The sequence below is a fragment of the Gopherus evgoodei genome, unplaced genomic scaffold, assembly GCF_007399415.2.
Source record: "Gopherus evgoodei ecotype Sinaloan lineage unplaced genomic scaffold, rGopEvg1_v1.p scaffold_41_arrow_ctg1, whole genome shotgun sequence".
Taxonomy (NCBI): domain Eukaryota; kingdom Metazoa; phylum Chordata; order Testudines; family Testudinidae; genus Gopherus; species Gopherus evgoodei.
This window is the reverse complement of record NW_022060062.1, coordinates 735,351-749,566: the sequence shown is the minus strand read 5'-3', so window position 1 is coordinate 749,566 and position 14,216 is coordinate 735,351. Positions and strand designations below refer to the sequence as shown.

The 14,216-nt window shown below is 46.2% G+C and overlaps 1 non-coding gene and 1 pseudogene across 1 annotated transcript; both read right to left on the bottom strand.

Annotated features, from left to right (window-relative positions):
- Window positions 1-405: 405 nt before the first annotated feature.
- LOC115642562 lies at window positions 406-599 on the bottom strand. Its single transcript, XR_003998205.1, has one exon. It is a non-coding gene; the product is annotated as a U2 spliceosomal RNA (small nuclear RNA).
- A 2,212-nt stretch (window positions 600-2,811) lies between these two features.
- On the bottom strand, window positions 2,812-2,991 carry LOC115642566 (annotated as a pseudogene).
- Between the last annotated feature and the right edge of the window lie 11,225 nt (window positions 2,992-14,216).

Genomic DNA, 14,216 nt, shown 5'->3' with positions numbered 1-14,216 from the left:
TGTGGTATGAGAAGGAAGAATGAACACTTCCTTCTTATTTTCTCCACACTAGTCATGGTTTTATAGACCTCCCTTGTATCCCCTTTTAGTCGTCTCTTTTCCCAGCTGAGAAGTCCCAATCTCATTAATCTCTTCCTCTACAGAAGCTGTTCTATAGCCCCTCAGCGTTCTTGTTGCTCTTTTTTCTGAATCTTTCCACTTCCAATATATCTTTTTTTTTTCAGATGGGGCAACAAAGAACCTCAACTCTACCAACTCACAAAAAGCTCCCAAGACATAACAATATTTTCTCATAAAGAAACCAAAACTCTGGACATTTCAATGACTTGGAAAAAAAACTGCTTTCAAGAAATATCACCAGAGTAAAAGTCTTTCTGCTTTTCTAACCAAAACAGTCTCCCCAAAAGGAGATGCACCAATCTTGGAGACACTGCAATATGAGGTTAATGTATGGGGTGGACAGAGCAAGCTCCTAGTCCAGCCCCCTGTTTGGAAAACCAATGGAATATACAGTCCTTAAATTAAGGACATATCAGATATTCAACTGATAAGAACAAATACAGATTTAAAAGTTTATTAGAGAGTGTTTAAAAATAAATGATACAAAGAGTTTGAAGTGTCAGTTCTCAGTCATTGGGGGGAACATACAGAGTATATGGGGATGTTGGTATTTTGGTATTGTACAGCACATAACATATATGGACTGCAACGTCCCCAATGTGGGGTGTTCGGTGGGTGAGATCAGGATACAGTCAAGCAGTAGTGGGGGTACATCACTCATACATACAAGGAGCTATAGTTAATTGTAAGTATAAATAAGCAGGCTGGGTACAGAATGACCCTCACATGGTGGAGTTTGGTTCTGTTGGTTCAGGGCTTTGAGGGTATAGTCCAGCGGGGGGGGGGAGTTACAGTTCCTTACACAATGTTTTCACTCCTCTTAACCAGAAGGCCAAGAAGCAATGCTAAGACTCTACTAAGACTCTATGATGTACATGCACCCCTGCCCCCACTGTGGTCCCTGCCCCCACCGCTTTCGACCTCACCATGATGAGCTCCCAGACACGCAACGGACACCCTAACTAGGTAACTCTAAGTGAGGCTCACTTCCCCAAAATGACTCCAGTGGAAGAATTCAAAGCAAGGCCCCTTAACACACAATTCTGTTCAAAGACGGTTCTCTTTACACTCCTAATGTGCACAAACCCACCCACTGACCTGTGACTAGCAATCTCTCACTGTTAACTCTGTCATAACATTTTTTCCCAGATCTGGACCTTAGCGTCCAAAATATGGGTGTTAGCATGAAAAACCTCCAAGCTTAGTTACCAGCTTGGACCTGGTAATTGCTGCCACCAGCTAGGAATTATACAGTGCCTAACTCACTGTGGTCTCCCCAAAACCTTCCCTGGGGGACCCCCAGACTCAGATGCCTTGAGTCTTACAACAAAGGGAAATAACCCCCTCCCCTTGTTCCCTTGTTACTTCCTCCCAGGCTCCCCTCCCTGGATGACCCTAGGAGATTCCCTGCTTCCATTCCTTGAAACACAAGTACCAAGAGATCTAATCTTTCTCCCCCTCACCCAGAGGGTATGCAAAGTCAGGCTTAGTAAAACTAACACAAAGAGATTTTTCCCCCTGACTTCTTCCTCCCACCAGTTCCCTGGTGAGCTGCAGACTCAATTCCCTGGAGTCCCCACTAAAGAAAAACTCCAACAGGTCTTAAAAAGAAAGCTTTATATAAAAAGAAAGAAAAAGGACATTAAAAATAGGCTCTGTATCAGGGTGACAATATACAGGGTCAATTGCTTAAAGGAAAAAAATGAATAAACAGCCTTATCAAAAAAGAATACAATTTAAAACATTCCAGCAACTACACACATGTAAATACAAAAAAAAATATATATAAACCTATTGTCTTACTATCCTTGTACTTACAACTTGGAAACAGAAGATTAGAAAGCCTGGAGATAGAAAGATCACTCGCAGAGCCGAGAGGGTCACCGAACCAAGACAAAGAACAAAGAACTCACACCCAAAACTTCCCTCCACCCAGATTTGAAAAAGTCTTGTTTCCTGATTGGTCCTCTGGTCAGGTGTTTGGTTCCCTGTGTTAACCCTTTACAGGTAAAAGAACATTAACCCTTAGCTATCTGCTTATGACAAACTCATACAGCAAAACAGGGCAAAGCAAGCCTATGCAAGTGCTATACCGCAACCCCAATGCTCTTGTCTGCTCCTGCCCACAAAACTACCTCAAACATGCAGTCAATGGCATCAAATCAATTCCTTGCCATGGTAGGGCCTCAGGCACTGGTGCACCACAGTCCCTCTGAGGTGATAAGCTCCTTCTGGCCTTAAATGCTAGGAATGTGACTCAAAGGGCCACGACTTTCCTCCTCTTCTGCGCCTATGAACTATCCCTCATCTGGACAAAAAGTTTACAGAGGCTGTTTCCTAAGTTAAAACAGTGGCATTTTCCAAAGGGGAAAGGGATGGCAAATTTCTCTTCTGTAGGGAAATGAGGGAACAAATGATCCAAACCGTGCACTCCATTCTGCAAGGTATACTAAGGAGAGCGGTTTAAGAACCTACACAGAATAGACTAAGAAAGCAGCTGTTTGACCTACAAACAATGAGACGGTAAAATGTGCAAGAGCAGCCTTTCAACTCAGAGGCCTAATAAGATGTTACTAATAACTAACCAAAGAGATACAAATGACTCAAAACCCTACTCTTAGTACAGACCGAATGGTAACACAGACACCACCACATTTCTTGGCTGCTCTTCAACCATCATATCTCCCCATAGGGAGGTCCAGCGTTCCTGGAGGTCATTACTGCAATAACAGGGAGATGCGTGCAGTGGATGGAGCAAGCTGCCATTTCATCTCCCTAGTCCAAAAATCAGTTCAATAAATAGTCCTCAGTTAGAGGAAGGCTCAGTTATTAAAGTGCTAAGAACAGATGTAACATTTTGACTCAAGCTAATCCTCTACATAATGTCAGGTTTCAGAGCAGCAGCTGTGTTAGTCTGTATCCACAAAAAGAACAGGAGTATTGTGGCACTTTAGAGACTAACAAATTTATTTCAGCATGAGCTTTCGTGGGCTACAGCTCACTTCTCTGGATGCACAGAATGGAACTCAGAGACAGGAGATATTTATACATACAGAGAACATGAAAAGGTGGAAATATGCATCCTCTACATAATGCATAAATTACCCCAAAATAGCAAGTTTGGTTTAAAAAGACATAAAAAGCACATAGTCTGATACTTGGGGAAATCTAAGTCTAAAACACACAACCAATTTGGGGATTGTGCCCTACTTCTTAATTGTCTGCCCTGAGGTCAGCACTCGCAGTCACGAGCTAAGCCAGACAGCTCAAGCCCTCTCATGGATCAGGAACTGGTTAGCAAATAGGAAACAAAGGGTAGAAATAAATAGTCAGTTTTTACAACAGAAAGGGGGAAATAGCAGGCTTCTAAAGTATGAGATGAGACTACAGACATTGGTCAGTTTAGACAAGAGATGACTGAGGAGGGATACGATACAGCACTGATTCTCAACCAGGCATCTGCCAAAATAAACCTGGGCTTGACCCACCTCAGCAGGCCACCAAGCCTGCATGCCTTATATGCGGGGGAGGGGAGGATGAAGGAGGGGCACAACAAAAAATTGCAGCATCGCTGCAGAAGAGAGAGCTCTCCCCCTGCCATCATCTGTAAGGGTTGCCTCACAGCCACTGACTCCCCAAACAGGCAGCAGCTAGCCAAGAAGACACACCACTGCTCTGTTCAAGTAAGAAAAGTCCAACCACCATTCTTTCTTTCCACAACAAGAGGTAACAGCCTCACAAAATTGGGTAGAAGCTCATAAATGATGTTTTCCAAGGAAATTGTTGGCTTAAAAAAGGAGGGAAGAAGAAAGGAGTAAAAAAAATTATACAATCTGAAGAGCAACCAGAGCAAACTGCAGAGGCACTGCCAGGGCACACGCGCCTTCTGCTCATTCAGGGTGACTACACTGACAGCCCACTAAACCTCTCGCTTTTAGAGGAAATTTAATTGAACTGGTTTAAATCCCGAGTTTGATCATCGGAACGAGGGACATTGGGAGCAAAACCAGCCCCTTGACCAGCGACTCGCTTTGCTGCATGCAATGCACTGTGGGTATGGAAATAAGAGTCCCCAGTGGCCCCCGCTGCTCAAAGGAGTCTTTTCTCAGGGCTGCCCCTGCTCGTTCCCCAGCTGGACAGAGAGTGGGATGGAGGCACGAAGCTGCTCTCCTGAGACAGTCCCACTGCCGCCCAGGCACATGGAGGACAGAGCTTGACCAGGAAACTAGAGGGCACTCAGCTCCCTTCTGTGTTAGCAGGCTAAAACCCAGAGCAAATGCACACACTTTGCAAAGAAACACGAGCTGGGATCTCCAACAAATATCAACATTTTATCAAGATGATCAAAAAAACAAGTATGGTACAGAATTTAGGCATAAAACTTTCTGGTGATCAGGGAATAACATACAGATTATCAAGGGGGTGCAAAATTCAGTTTAAGATCAGGTGGCAGAAGGAATACATAATCTGCAATAACCCCAACTGAGGGTAAAAGTTTAACAGGTCAATGTACAGCCACTGAGCTAGGAGGGTATGTTGTTCATATGATAGCTAAGATCAGGTGTGGAGTAGCACAAGTGGATACAATGATGAGGATGTATTGACCCTCATTTGGTGAGATTTAACGTTCACTGTTTTTTAATCGTTGCCACAATATATAGTGTAAGCAGAGTCAGAATGAACTCTACCCTGCCATCTGTTGTAAAGGCCTTTTGGGGCTGATGTTATTTGCATGGTTACACCCACTCCAGATTGCATGATGGGAGTGCTTGTCCAAACAGACATTTCACCTGCTGTGGGATCCCCAGGCTCTTTGTTATTGGGACAGGAGTAATCAAGTGTATTTTCCAGTTTATTTTGACTCAAGGACAGAATAACTGTACCTGACATTTGAGGGGGTGAGAGCTTTGCCCTTCCCTGAAAAGTACTCACTATTAAGGTTATGAGGTCAAAAACCCAAAGCCCCAGAGAAGGAGAAATGGATGCTTGTTCCCAGTGTGTAAATGTTGCTTTCATTCCTGCTGTCCACAAAGTTGTTTTTGAATCTATTAGAGTTATTAGTTACTGGCACTAAATTTGAGCATTAGGTCTCTTGTCATAGTATGTTTTGGTACTGATAGATAAAAGTCTGCTCCATGTGTGGTGTTATGGAGTGAGGTAAAAAATGCTAGTTGGACAGGTGGTGCATGGACCCCAAAAGTCATCCAACACCCCACCCCACCCACAGCTCTACTCTCAGAGTCCAGAAGTTAATCTGCTAAATTATCTTGAAGCCTGAGTGGAAAGAAGTGGCTGAATGCCTCATCCCACCATGATGTTTCACAGCTGACTTCACTGCCAGGCACTCAGCACTACATCTTTACAACTATCAGTGTATAAGTGAGGGCAGAGTCAGCCACCCAAAGTATGTCTGGAGGACATAAATCCACACCGTGTAGAGGTCAAACATAGGAATTTATTACACACAGCACTGACGGAGTGTCACCTGGTTTATTAGGCTCAGAGACACTGTCAATCAATTGATTACAATATAATATACAGATTTTCCATGGGTGGGGGAAAGTGATGGGGTAGGCAGTTCCACACCCCGGGATAGGTTTTGCTGCAAGCCAAGATAGCACATTAGCCAATGGTTAACAGGATACATACTGCTTCCACCCATGGTCTCAAGTTAGCAAGTTAACATTTAATACTTTGATGAAATGTTATTAGTATAAAATATCTATGTTGAATTCTGATTTGGGGTCCATAGGAATAGAGCAACTCCTTTGATTGTCCAGTGGGTACATTCCTAAGGGTTAAAGCAAAGAAACAGTGAAAGTATATGGCAATAAAGATTAACCCGTTTATGTCTTAAGGCAGGCATTGGTCCCTGGGAAGGGAGGTGAGAGGCTGCCATATCTTATACTGACATGTGCCAATTTTCATAAACTCAAGGTTGGATCTGTGGGAAGAACGTTCCCTACAGAAGAGACTGATGCAATAGGAACAGGGATCCTTTGTTCAATTTGCAACTCTGAATAAGACACAATTATTTAGTTCTTAGCTCCAACACCTAGCAATTTGCTGACCAGGCTTATTTTAGCAAAACAAGCTGACCTGTTTACACCAGCTTTCTCTTAGCTAATCACTATTTGCTAGGCCTCTGATCTTTGGGTCTGGGAAAAAGCTGGCACAATCCATATACCAGGTTATTATATAAAATGCAGATGGATTTTAACTCCTCAGTGTCTGACGCTTAGAACCAAACATCACTGATTTGAGTTCAGGAGCACAGAACAACACTCCTAACAGACTGAAAATCAGCTCTGTTTTAAAAACAGAAAAAACATAAAACCAACATCTAGGGCTATAATCCCCCCATCTATCTATCTAATACCCATATTCAGCCTCATTCTCATTATGGAAACCCATGTCCCTTGCCTAGCGAGTGTCATATAGATTAGGGTGAGGCCCTCAATCATGCCATGCCAAGTACTGTTCTACCGTCCTTCATTCATATAACCAGGAGAACTACACTGGACTCTCTCCAATTTGTCCACATCCCTTCTCATGTGGGTCCCAACCCCAAAACGTACTCACATTTCACCCCAATGGCCCCAAAATGCTGGCTTTTAATATGCAAATAGGATGTTGCCATGGTCAGGTCACCCCCGAGCTCTCCAGTGGAGCCTGCTGGCAGAGAATAAGGTGAAAATTAGCCAGGATATCGCTCAGTCAATTCCCTGTGCTCCCAGCAGGTGGTATTGGAAAGCTCCAGGATCGCTCACTTCCCTTTCTCTCATCAGCTTCAGGCCCCAGGGTTACAAATGCACAAACCAGTTGGGATTGTAACCGCAGAACATCCCTTCTGCCCTGGGCTCAAGGAGCGTGGGGTGTGGGGCTGCTCTGAGAGAACGGACTTGCACACTTGGGATGTTAGTGCAAAGATACAATTTCAATTTCTCTTAGAGAAATTTGAGGGCAATTTATATTTGGTAAAAATCTTATTTAGTGGAAGAAAAGCTGCAGTGACAGCCTGGTTACTGGGGTGAAAAACACTTTCCTCCTGGGAGAAACAAGATGTTAGAATTAGAAATTTACATCGTTTGTTCCAGTCTTGGCATAGGTTTAATATTGCTTCTGTGTTAGGTTTGTTTCAGGCTGTGACCGTTTTGATTTATTGGGGTTTTTTTTGGTTCTTTTTAGTTGGAGTGGAGCAATACCAATTTTGACACCGTTCTGCATGCTTTATACAGATTTGGCCAATATTCAATTCCTTTCTAGGAGGGTGTATTTATTGTATGTTCATTTATCATCCTGCTGTTGCACACTTTTCTGATAAAATGTTGAAATTATTAATTTATGGCATTTGTATGTTTTTATTTTTAAAAACCAAGTTTTCCTTAATGTTTGGGTTTAAATTAAGCATTGTTTTTGGTTTCAATTTTTTTTTGTCTAGGTTTTGGTTTCTGATGGGATATTTAAGAGGATTTTGGATTTAATTCTAAATTTGGATAGATTTAGATTATTTAGAGTAAACCCTGTTTATTATTTTATTTTAATAAAGGTTGTATTGCTGGAACCCCTGGACAGGGGTAGAGGAGATGAGTGGGAGGGTCTTGGGGCTCCGCAGAAGAGAGCCCATTCGAGGATGATCCCCCAGGGAAGGCTGGAAATCAGGGTCCCCCTCACCAGAATAAAGTCCCCAGGAAGGATTGACTGAGACTGGTGCGAGGGGTTAGTTTGTTAGCATGCCCCCCCCCAACCACTGTCACTGGCTCTGCAGCTCCCAGGAGGGGTAAAGGGAGGTACCCCCTAGACAAGCTGGGGGGCTAGGAGGTGGGTGACAGCAGGAGCACCTGGCCCTCAAGGCTGAGACTCGCCAACTCATCACAGCAGTGACTGTGCAAAGTGCCACCAGCTCCTGTGTGTCTGCACCCCCCTGCTGCATTCTGAGGGGGGTCTGGTGACTGCAGCCCCCTCCCCTGCTACACCCTGGGGGGGGGTGTCTGGTGACTGCAGCCCCCTCCCCGCTGCATCCCTGTGGGGGTCTGGTACTGCAGCCCCCTCCCCGCTGCACCCTGGGAGGGTCTGGTCCCTGCTGCAGCCGGGGGCGGGGACTTCTAGTCACTGCAGCCCCCCACCCCGCTACACCCGGGGGTGGGGTCTAGTCCCTGCTGCACCCTGGGGGGGGGGTTGGTGACTGTAGCCCCCTTCACTGCATCCTGCTGGGGGGATCTAGTCACTGCAGGCAGCCGCCACCCTCGCACATGGGGGGCGGCGGACCTTTTTTCTTGCGCTCCGATTGCTCAGGGCTCTGTTTCCTCTTCCTATTGGCTGTGTTGGGAGGGGCGGAGCTTCCCGGTGGGAGGGGGGCGTCCGCGGCCCCGAAGAGGCTCCTGAGCAGCACGTGGCGCAGCCCGGAGCGCGAGCGGGTAAAGGCGGCGGCGGGGGCCGGAGCTGCCCAAACTCCCCCCCGGCCCCCAAACACCCCCTCACCCTCGAACACCCCCTGCCCCCTCCCCAAAAGCGTCCAGCCCCCCCATCTACCTCCCACAACCCCTCCTCCACCACCCGCCCCCTCCCCAAACACCTCCCACCCCGTCTAATACCCCCCACCCCTGAACACCCCCTGCCCCCTCCCCAAAAGCGTCAAGCCCCCCATCTACCTCCCACAACCCCTCCTCCACCCCCCTCCCCCTCCCCAAACACCTCCCACCCCGTCTAATACCCCCCGCACCCGAACACCCCCTGCCCCCTCCCCAAATGCGTCCAGCGCCCCTTTCTACCTCCCACAACCCCTCCTCCACTCCCCGCCCCCTCCCCAAACACCTTCCACCCCATCTAATACCCCCCACACCCGAACACCTTCTGCCCCCTCCCCAAATGCGTCCAGCCCCCCATCTACCTCCCACAACCCCTCCTCCACCCCCCGCCTCCTCCCCAAACACCTCCCACACCGTCTAATACTCTCCACCCCCGAACACCCCCTGCCCCCTCCCCAAATGCATCCAGCCCCCCATCTACCTCCCACAACCCCTCCTCCACCCCCGCCCCTTCCCAAACACCTCCCACCCCGTCTAATACCCCCCACCCCCGAACACCCCCTGCCCCCTCCCCAAATGCGTCCAGCCCCCCTTTCTACCTCCCACAACGCCTCCTCCACCCCCCGCCCCCTCCCCAAACACCTCCCACCCCGTCTAATACCCTCACCCCTGAATACTCCCGCCCCCTTTCCCCAACTATGTCCAGTCCCCCCATTCTATCTCCCACACCCCCTCCCCAAACACCTCCCACCCCGTCTAATACACCCCACACCCGAACACCCCCTGCCCCCTCCCCAAATGCATGCAGCCCCCGTTTCTACCTCCCACAATCCCTCCTCCACCCCCTCCCCAAACACCTCCCACCCCATCTAATACCCCCACCACCGAATACTCCCGCCCCCTTTCCCCAAAAGCGTCCAGCCCCCCCACCTCCCACAACCCCTCCTCCACCCCCCGCCCCCTCCCCAAACACCTCCCACCCCGTCTAATACCCCGAATACCTCGCCCCTTTCCCCAAATACGTCCAGACCCCCATTCTACCTCCCACTCCCCCTCCTCGACCCTCCGCCTCCTCCCCAAACACTTCCCCCCGTCTAATACCCTCCACCCCGAATACCTTCTGCCCCCTCCCCAAATGCGTCCAGCCCCCCTTCTACCTCCCACACCCCCTCTTCCACCTCCCGCCCCCCTCCCCAAACACCTTCCCCCGTTTAATACCCCCTGCCCCCTCCCCAAATGCGTCCAGCCCTCCATTCTACCTCCCACACCCCCTCTTCCGCCCCCGCCCTCTTTCCCCAAATGCGTACAGCCCCCCCTTCTACCTCCCACACCCCCTCTTCCGTCCCCTGTCCTCTCCCCAAATGCATCCAGCCCCCCCTCTTCTACCTCCCACACCCCCTCTTCTGCCCCCCGCTCCCTCCCCAAATGCGTCCAGCCCCCCCTCTTCTACCTCCCACACACTATCTTCCACCCCCCGCCCCAAATGCCTTCCACCCCCAAATACCTCCTCCCTCATCTACCCCGTCCCCCCAAATACCTCTCACCCCCCTCTTCTACCCCGCCCCCAAACACCTCCCCTCCTCCTCTTCTCCAATCCTGCCCCCCCCCCCGAGATACATCCCAGACCAGAACATAATATGGAAAAAAAGCAGGGTTTTGTCCTAAACATAAGGCCAGCAAGCATTCACAGTAGAAAGTCGAGGAACATCACCACCAATTAATTTTTGAAATGGGCTCTGTAGCCAGGACATGATTTCACTGAATTGATGCCTTGCAGACTGAATTGTGTTTGAATACCTCTTCATGCTGCGTATTTAAACCACCCTCTTGTCTCGTGTTGGTTTTTTGCTTTGTTTTTTATTTAATAGAATCATGTTTTGCTTTTAATTGTGTTAGCAGATAAAGTGAAATCCACAAATCAGTGTGTAAGGTTAGGCTGATAAAGAATTATGCAATGTTTGTATAAAGTGCAGTTTTTAAAATGTGGTTATAATATTTTCTGTGTTTAATTCCATTTTCTTCATACTCTTTTTGCTGTATACTATTAAATTACAAAACCCTTCTCTGTTAAAAGAACATTCATGTTATGAAGTCAAATACTTAAAAGTTAGCAAATGCCAGAATTTGAAGGCTGCCCAAGCATCTAATAAAAACATTTCAGCCCCCTTTACTTCCCAGTGCATGAGAAAGTAATATTGTCCCAAACCCAGGGATAAAACTTTTAGGCAAATAGGTTAAATATATACAAATATGTAATATGTTGGTCTGGATGACTACAACATTAGAGAAGGGAGCTCAGACATAAATCCTGTCCACTGCAGAGATTCTATGGGAATTTTCCCAAGAGAGTTTTCATCCTTCAGATAGATCTTAGTGTAAAATTGCTTGATTGGTTGCCTTTCAGAGCCAAGTCTTCATGAACAAGCTATCGCAATTGACCCATCACACAGAGGAAAGTAGTACCTTAGACACCTTTCTGAACTTGTGATTGCTGTTTCAGTTCCACTACATGGTCAGTGGTTCGTGGTGGGGTGGAAGCTGTTGAAATCGTGGTGGAATTTTTCATCAGGGTGGTGAGCTGAAAGATAAAAGGTAACTGTTCAATTTTATTATGAAAGGAAAAGTTTAGTGTGGAGAATCGCAGCTTAAGACTCTCCAAACCACAGTGCAGTCTGGGAAAGTACAGCATTTTAGCTGTCAGTATGGCGCTCCTCCTGCCACACACCCCAAAGGATCCTCTTGTGCACCCCACTTTGGAGACCACTGTATGAAACAGTTCAGCGTTCTGTGATGCACCTACAATCCTTCAGTACTGGACATGTGGTTTGTTTGAGAGTATTTTTTTTTTGGTGCTTTAGGAAATCTTACTCTGGCTTCCTAATAGGACATGATACAGTAAAAACAAATGGCCAGAAGAAACAGCAGTAGTACCTTTGTAGAGTCAATTTGCTCTCAAAGATTGAATGTGTGGTAGGAAGGTAATAATCAGTAGGAGAAAATTAACTTCATGAGTCTGCTCTGTGCATCGAGCCCAAATAAAACTGTGGATCCCAACACCCTGAACTATGGTGAAGTTCAGCTCAAGGTCCCACCTTCCCTGATGACAACTAGCTTGGAATATGGTTCTTAACTGAGTGATTTGGACCAATCTCCAGTTTATATTGGGGAAACTGTTTATGAAGCATAGACGCCATCTTACTTCTTAAAACTCTGTGTAGTAATTGAGTAAATCTTGCTAAGTTAAGGTGAAGCTTCAAAATTCAGTTCTGTATCTTGGTTAAAAGTACCGCGTTAAAACTGCCCAATATGGAACCTGAGTGAGGTTGTGTCTGACATTTTATTTTTCCTCAATTCTTTTTAAAGTTTGGGGATACAAATGCAAACTGTGCTTTCTGTCAAATGGAGTAAGTCAGTGCCACTTGCTCTTGAATTCACCCATCTTTTCAGCCAGAGATTTGTTTTGTACCTCAGCACTCACTAACTACTTACAGATTCTTTTCCTTGCTTGGTGTTTCCACAAAGTCAGTTCAGAGGATGGTTATAGTAGGAGGTAAAAGAATGAGACTTTTATTGCATGTCAAAAGCAGCATCCTTGTTCAGCATGTGTGTGGTTAGCCCCACAGGAGCTTCAGGCAGTTCAATTTACTCCCTATTTTGGCAGCTAACCAGTACACTAATTTATACTGTTAGTTATTCAGTTACATAAAACACTGTCTTGCTGGTTGGCCTGGTGACTTGGCAGGGTGGCATTTGCCTCAGAGGAGTTAAAATTCTTGCAAATGGTTGAGCAGCTCATTCGGCAAAATATGGAAATTTCAGCGCATCACTGAAGTCCATGAGACTTTTGGGCATCGGGTGTCACTTTCCCATCAAATAACTCAGCACAGTGTGTTGGTGTTTTCTGGCGGGATGAACTGATGCACCCACCCAACCCTCGCTGGGTACAGCTTAGGTCAGGATAAGTTATGTTGCTAGGGGTGTGAGAAAGCCACTCCCAGTGTGACATAAGTTAAACGAGCTAAGTGCCAGTGTGGACAGTGCTTCTCCTGCCAACATAGCTACCACCATGTGCGTGGCCTGGAGTAATTAAGTCGACGAGAGAGCTCTCTCTCCTGTCAGCCGAGAATGTCTGCTCTAGCAACGCTACAGAGGCACAGCTGCATTGGTGCAGCTGCGTCCCCATAAGCTCTGTAGTGTAACTGTAGCCTCTGGCACCAAGGGAAGAGGCAGTGAGTGCTGGCGAACAGGGGCTTGGGGCTTGTGGAGAGATTCAGGATGGATTAATCAGAGAGCCAAATATCATAAAAGTCCCGTACATTTGTAATGTCAAGTGTATGTGTATAATCACTTGCCTGCACAGAGGACACAATTTGTGTCAACTACGGTAGCGTGTATTTAAATTCTGCATGCCTGAATTTCGCAGCTGGCTTGGGATTCATTTGAAAATATGTCCTTAAGAGAGGGGAGATGACACAACTCATGTCATGGAACTGAAAAAGAAATGTCTCAAATATAAATCTATTTCAAAAAGGCCTTGTTACTCTGCGGCACAGTCTGAACTGATACTGAATTTTACTTCTAGCCATGAACAGCTAAAACACAATTAGTTGGAAGGGCAGTGGCACTTGTGTATTATGTCAGCGCAGTGTTTTGTAAGCTTGGCTCATCCGTGCCGTAATTATATTTTAATATGCAGATATAGACTGCTTTTTGGCGAAAAAATCCAGTTGCTATTTTGATTTTTGTACTTAGTATTTTCTCCTGAATCCAAGTGAGATGGTCCTGGATCACTTTTTAATTGGAATAGGGAAGAGGAGCTATGATGATTTATCAGTTGTATGGGAGGGATAGCTCAGTGGTCTGAGCATTGGCCTGCTAAACCCAGGGGGCCATTTAGGGAACTAGTTTAAAAATCTGTCTGGGGATGGGTCCTGCTTTGAGCAGGGGGTTGGACTAGATGACCTCCTGAGGTCCCTTCCAACCCTAATCTTCTATGATTCTATACTAATAATATTTTTATTTAGATTTCCTGCCCCATGAGCCAGATGTCTGAAAATATTTGACTGGAACATTTTAAAAGTTCAGTCCTTATCCACAAGGAACAGTGTGATATAGTCAGAAAACATGCTTTGTGAAGGCTTGTTGAATGAGGACTTAGTTTAAAAATCTGTGTTCCGGTGAGCCACAAAGAGAACATCTATTAATGTTAATTTGTTGCATATAGGCTGGATTTAAAAATCTGATAAATACATATGTAACCCTTTTTAGAGATGTAGAAGCAGATCATAATGTAAATATAATTTATTTAAAAAAGAAAATAATATTAATCATCGCTACGGGAAAGTAGAGAATACATCAGATGCAGTGAATTCCTTGCATAAATTGGTTTTAATTTCTGATTTTGCTAAGATTAAAAAAAAAAAAGAAGCAGCAGCTCTGTGACTCTGGGGAAGCCAAGTGTATTGTGCACCAAATGCAAATACTTCACAATGAGTTTTTGGTTTGGCTTTCAGGAGTGCTGAGTACTCAGAGCTCTCATGGGGTTGAGTGGGATGAGGGCCCAGGCCA